The sequence below is a fragment of the Triticum aestivum genome, chromosome 5D (genome assembly GCF_018294505.1).
Source record: "Triticum aestivum cultivar Chinese Spring chromosome 5D, IWGSC CS RefSeq v2.1, whole genome shotgun sequence".
NCBI lineage: Eukaryota > Viridiplantae > Streptophyta > Magnoliopsida > Poales > Poaceae > Triticum > Triticum aestivum.
Genome location: NC_057808.1, coordinates 564787029 through 564793221, shown reverse-complemented (window position 1 = coordinate 564793221; position 6193 = coordinate 564787029). Strand labels below are relative to the sequence as shown.

Below are 6193 nucleotides of genomic sequence, written 5' to 3'. Positions count from 1 at the left end.
TTCGTAGGTCCACAAGGACACGTTCCGCACCAGAGTGGTACGGCAACCCTGTCCTGGAAATCATGTTGTTAGACAACGGTGAACCTTCGAACTATGAAGAAGCGATGGCGGGCCCGGATTCCAACAAATGGCTTGAAGCCATGAAATCCGAGATAGGATCCATGTATGAAAATGAAGTATGGACTTTGACTGACTTTCCCGATGATCGGCGAGCCATAGAAAATAAATGGATCTTTAAGAAGAAGACAGATGCGGATGGTAACGTGACCATCTATAAGGCTCGACTTGTCGCTAAGGGTTATCAACAAGTTCAAGGGGTTGACTATGATGAGACTTTCTCACCCGTAGCGAAGCTGAAGTCCGTCCGAATCATGTTAGCAATTGCCGCATTCTATGATTATGAGATATGGCAAATGGACGTCAAAACGGCATTCCTTAACGGCTTTCTTAAGGAAGAATTGTATATGATGCAGCCGGAAGGTTTTGTCGATCCTAAGAATGCTAACAAGGTATGCAAGCTCCAGCGCTCCATCTATGGACTGGTGCAAGCATCTCGGAGTTGGAACATTCGTTTTGATGAGATGATCAAAGCGTTTGGGTTTACACAGACTTATGGAGAAGCCTGTGTTTACAAGAAAGTGAGTGGGAGCTCTGTAGCATTTCTCTTATTATATGTGGATGACATACTATTGATGGGAAATGATATAGAATTCTTGGAAAGTATAAAGGCCTATTTGAATAAGTGTTTTTCAATGAAGGACCTTGGAGAAGCTGCTTATATATTAGGCATCAAGATCTATAGAGATAGATCAAGACGCCTCATTGGTCTTTCACAGAGTACGTACCTTGACAAGATATTGAAGAAGTTCAATATGGATCAGTCCAAGAAGGGGTTCTTGCCTGTATTGCAAGGTGTGCAATTGAGCACGGCTCAATGCCCGACCACGGCAGAAGATAGAGAAAAGATGAGTGTCATCCCCTATGCCTCGGCCATAGGGTCTATTATGTATGCCATGCTGTGTACCAGACTTGATGTAAACCTTGCCGTAAGTTTGGTAGGAAGGTACCAAAGTAATCCCGGCATGGAACACTGGACATCGGTCAAGAATATCCTGAAGTACCTGAAGAGGACTAAGGATATGTTTCTCGTTTATGGAGGTGACGAAGAGCTCGTCGTAAAGGATTACGTCGACGCTAGCTTCGACACAGATCTGGATTACTCGAAGTCACAAACCGGATACGTGTATATTTTGAATGAAGGGGCAGTAAGCTGGTGCAGTTGCAAGCAAAGCGTCGTGGCGGGATCTACATGTGAAGCGGAGTACATGGCAGCCTTAGAGGCAGCGCAAGAAGCAATCTGGATGAAGGTGTTCATTACCGACCTAGGGGTGATTCCCAATGCGTCGGGCCCGATGACTCTCTTCTGTGACAACACTGGAGCTATTGCCCTTGCCAAGGAGCCCAGGTTTCACAGGAAGACCAGGCATATCAAGCGTCGCTTCAACTCCATTCATGAAAGTGTTCAAAATGGAGACATAGATATTTGTAAAGTACATACGGACCTGAATGTAGCAGATCCGTTGACTAAACCTCTCCCTAGAGCAAAACATGATCAACACCAGGACGCTATGGGTGTTTGATTCATCACAATGTAACTAGATTATTGACTCTAGTGAAGTGGGAGACTGTTGGAAATATGCCCTAGAGGAAATAATAAATGGTTATTATTATATTTCTTTGTTCATGATAATTGTCTATTGTTCATGCTATAATTGTGTTATCCGGAAATCGTAATACATGTGTGAATACATAGACCACAACGTGTCCCTAGTAAGCCTCTAGTTGACTAGCTCGTTGATCAAGAGATAGTCATGGTTTACTGACTATGGACATTGGATGTCATTGATAACGGGATCACATCATTAGGAGAATGATGTGATGGACAAGACCCAATCCTAAGCATAGCACAAAAGATCGTGTAGTTCGTTTGCTAGAGCTTTTCCAATGTCAAGTATCATTTCCTTAGACCATGAGATCGTGCAACTCCCGGATACCGTAGGAGTGCTTTGGGTGTGCCAAACGTCACAACGTAACTGGGTGACTATAAAGGTACACTACGGGTATCTCCGAAAGTGTCTGTTGAGTTGGCACGGATCGAGACTGGGATTTGTCACTCCGTATGACGGAGAGGTATCTCTGGGCCCACTCAGTAATGCATCATCATAATGAGCTTAATGTGACTAAGGAGTTAGCCACGGGATCATGCATTACGGTACGAGTAAAGAGACTTGCCGGTAACGAGATTGAACAAGGTATTGGGATACCGACGATCGAATCTCGGGCAAGTAACATACCGATTGACAAAGGGAATTGTATACGGGATTGATTGAATCCTCGACATCGTGGTTCATCCGATGAGATCATCGTGGAACATGTGGGAGCCAACATGGGTATCCAGATCCCGCTGTTGGTTATTGACCGGAGAGGCGTCTCGGTCATGTCTGCATGTCTCCCGAACCCGTAGGGTCTACACACTTAAGGTTCGGTGACGTTAGGGTTGTAGAGATATTACTATGTGGAAACCCGAAAGTTGTTCGGAGTCCCGGATGAGATCCCGGACGTCACGAGGAGTTCCGGAATGGTCCGGAGGTGAAGAAGTATATATGGGAAGTCCAGTTTCGGCCACCGGGAAAGTTTCGGGGGTTATCGGTATTGTACCGGGACCACCGGAAGGGTCCCGGGGGTCCACCGGGTGGGGCCACCTATCCCGGAGGACCCCATGTGCTGAAGTGGGAAGAGAACCAGCCCTTAGTGGGCTGGGGCGCCCCCCCTTGGGCCTCCCCCTGCGCCTAGGGTTGGAAACCCTAGGGGTGGGGGGGCCCACTTGGCTTGGGGGGAAGCCACCCCCCTTCCCCCTTGGCCGCCGCCCCCCTTGGAGATCTGATCTCCCAGGGCCGGCGCCCCCCCAGGGGTCCCTATATATAGTGGGGGGAGGGAGGGCAGCAGCACCACAGCCCCTGGCGCCTCCCTCTCCCCCTGCAACACCTCTCTCTCTCTCGCAGAAACTTGGCGAAGCCCTGTCGAGATCCCCGCTACATCCACCACCACGCCGCCGTGCTGCTGGATCTCCATCAACCTCTCCTTCCCCCTTGCTGGATCAAGAAGGAGGAGACGTCGCTGCTCCGTACGTGTGTTGAACGCGGAGGTGCCGTCCGTTCGGCACTCGGTCATCGGTGATTTGGATCACGGCGAGTACGACTCCATCAACCCCGTTCATTAGAACGCTTCCGCTCGCGATCTACAAGGGTATGTAGATGCACTCCTTTCCCCACGTTGCTAGTATACTCCATAGATGGATCTTGGTGATGCGTAGGAAATTTTGAAATTCTGCTACGATCCCCAACACAGCGGTCATGGAAAGGTGGCTGGACATGTGTAGGTGCCTCGTCAACCAGTGAACTCTCACATGATAATTAATCTGGTTCCCTTTTGATCTCTTCGCATCAATTCTTCCGCACATCCCAGTAATCCTAGATTAATTTGGTTCTTTTGTTTTACTTATTGCAGGTGACACTGCTCTGGCCATTTCTGCGGCTTATGGGATGCTTGCTATCACGAGATATCTCCTGGGTCATGGTGCTGATCCAACTTGGATGGTGGAACAAAGAAACAATGAGTTTTTGTGCGACAACTTTGAGGATTGGATTATAACGTGAATTGGTTTCTGATACTCTGTCGCTCAAGTGTTAATTCTAGTCTTGTTTGCTCACCATTCGATGACTTTTGCTATTATTATAGTAGGCGCAATCAGCATGACTTCTTATGTGTTTCTTTTGCTATTATTATAGTAGGGGGTTGCTATTTTTTTATTAGAACAAACATGAAATTGGTTGCTCTATTAGGCAACTCATTTTTTGTGCTATTTCCTGGGGCTTCGAGTGAAGAGTAGGCTTGCAAGACCTGCCTTTTTTGTGTGCTTTTTTTTTTGTGTGCTATTCCCTAGTTTGGGATTTTCTCCCAATTCCTAGGCATCTAGTTCCTATACTAATATACTTGTACTACTCATGCTGCTGTTGCTAGTGGTCTTGTAGCACAACACAGCACTTCTAGTTCCTATACTAATATACTTGTACTGCTCATCCAACTCTACTGATACATGTTTACACTGTTAATTATTGGTGAATGGCGATGTCTGTGGTCACGAGATCCTTTCTGCGGTTTGCAAAATGCTGTGATGAATCATGAAATCTACGACGTATGTCAGACTTCAGAGATGCCATTTGTCATTGATGAGAAGATATTTCATATTCTGAGCAATAATGTTTGCATTTCATACTGATAGTTGCCAAACTATAAATTGTTATAGCCTTTTTTCTTGCTGTCGATGCATGCTTATATGTTTGAGGGTCAAGTGATGAGGAATAAACCATAATATGATGGAGCTCTTCTCCTCTGATTCTTAGTATTTAAGTCTCTGATGGTACCTCAACACCCTGATATGCTTGTGGCTTTCTATGCTATCCACATACTGAAGGAAGTCCTGCTATCTTCACAACAAATATAATTTTGCTTGAACGAGTTTATAAATTGAACTATCTCCACAACAAAGATATTTACCATTTGTAGTTCCAATCTAAAGTGTTGCTTGATTTCATTTGTGGTTCAAGTGATGATGAGAAACTGCAACAATATGACAGGAGTTACACTCTTGTGAATCGTAGTTTAAAGTCTGATGATTTCTTATCTTCAAATAACCGTTGTCTTGTGAAATGCAATGCTGCTCACGTTCTTGTTTTCTTACGAATTGCTTGATACAATTTCTAGGACGGGTTTCTTTGACACCGAGGGAGTATTGTCTTATTACTTGTATATCCATCAGCTGTTACTGTGCCTTTGTGGCGCAGTCTGAATCTCTGTAGACCGATCATATCTGAAACATGAGCCAAGCACAACATGTCTACAGTTTCAGAACGGAAAACCAATCATGCTATAAGTATCAAGCAACTCCATTGCAGTCTAATTTGCTCATAATGGAGATGAAAACTTTGGTTGGTTTGCATCATACCTTATAGCCATATATATATAAAGCTTCCATTTAACGTCCGAAGAATGCATACCTGATTTGAGTTAGACTCTAGTCTTGACTATTTTATGTAGGTGACAACTGACAAGAGTTTTAGTCTAGCTCATCTGAAGTTTCTCTGTATGCAGGAGGGCGAGCTGGAGGAGCTTGAGAAGGGCGTGGAGCATGCGTGGGAAAGCTTGGTCCACCTGCTCAAGCGCATCGTCGACAGGCTGAACGTCGTTGACCACATCAAGGCCGTCAAGGACTCGCCCGACCTCCGTGCCGCCGTCGAGGATGTCCAGGTAGTCTCTTCTTCTGTCACACTGCCTGTGATATGGACGAACGAAGTCGTTGATTGGTTAGCGCATCATCAGATGATGATGTTGTCTCTGTATTTCTTCTTACTCCATGAATTAATCATGATGAATGCTGCTTGTTTTGGACAAGCTGACAAGGACACTAGCTAGAGTGCACTGTTGCTCCTCTTCTTGCATGCAACATAATCTGAAATTCATTCAGTTCCACTGTGTGTAAACACTATAGTGTACAACTATCAACTTGTTTCACTATTCAGTTTGTCACCCATTCAGCTTACTTACTGGGGCATGTTTCTTGTAAGAGTTTACTTAAAATAGATTGTAGTTTCTTTCTTGTTTGTTTTGATACCCATATACCTGCCCTGTATTAGCTCTTTCCTTTTGTGCACATTAATTCAGCGTTTGTGTTGATTTGATGCCAATGTTCAGAAACAAGATTTTTGATGGATGGGTTTATGTGTTCTGCTGGTATATATGCACGCTAGTATATATGCACACGGATTGGCCTTCATTATTTTGTATCTACTGTTAGATATATGCTGTTAGATTTGCTTTCATTTTGTACCTAACCATTTTGTTCTATAACGTGCAGATGCTGGCGTTTCATGTTTCGTCGCGAGCATCAAGACGAAGAAGTCAGAAGTAGCATAGTTCAAGCTCATCGGAGCTAGTTCAAGGAGTAATGAAGCCCTTGATGCTGATCCGTATTGGAACAAATTGAAGCACGAACTGTGACATAGAGAGCTTGTTATACTGTAGAGCCTGATGCTCATCGGCTCTTGTGACATACTGTACACCTGTAGAGCTTGTT

General features: G+C 44.8%; 2 non-coding genes and 1 pseudogene across 2 annotated transcripts; all 3 read left to right on the top strand.

The window, feature by feature from the left end:
- The first annotated feature begins 4223 nt into the window (after positions 1–4223).
- Positions 4224–4320, top strand: LOC123126363 (small nucleolar RNA R64/Z200 family). Its single transcript, XR_006461644.1, has one exon. It is a non-coding gene; the product is annotated as a small nucleolar RNA R64/Z200 family (small nucleolar RNA).
- Positions 4321–4404: 84 nt separating this feature from the next.
- LOC123126958 (small nucleolar RNA Z199) lies at positions 4405–4485 on the top strand. Its single transcript, XR_006462151.1, has one exon. It is a non-coding gene; the product is annotated as a small nucleolar RNA Z199 (small nucleolar RNA).
- Positions 4486–4659: 174 nt separating this feature from the next.
- On the top strand, positions 4660–4738 carry LOC123126962 (uncharacterized; annotated as a pseudogene).
- The last annotated feature ends 1455 nt before the right edge of the window (positions 4739–6193 follow it).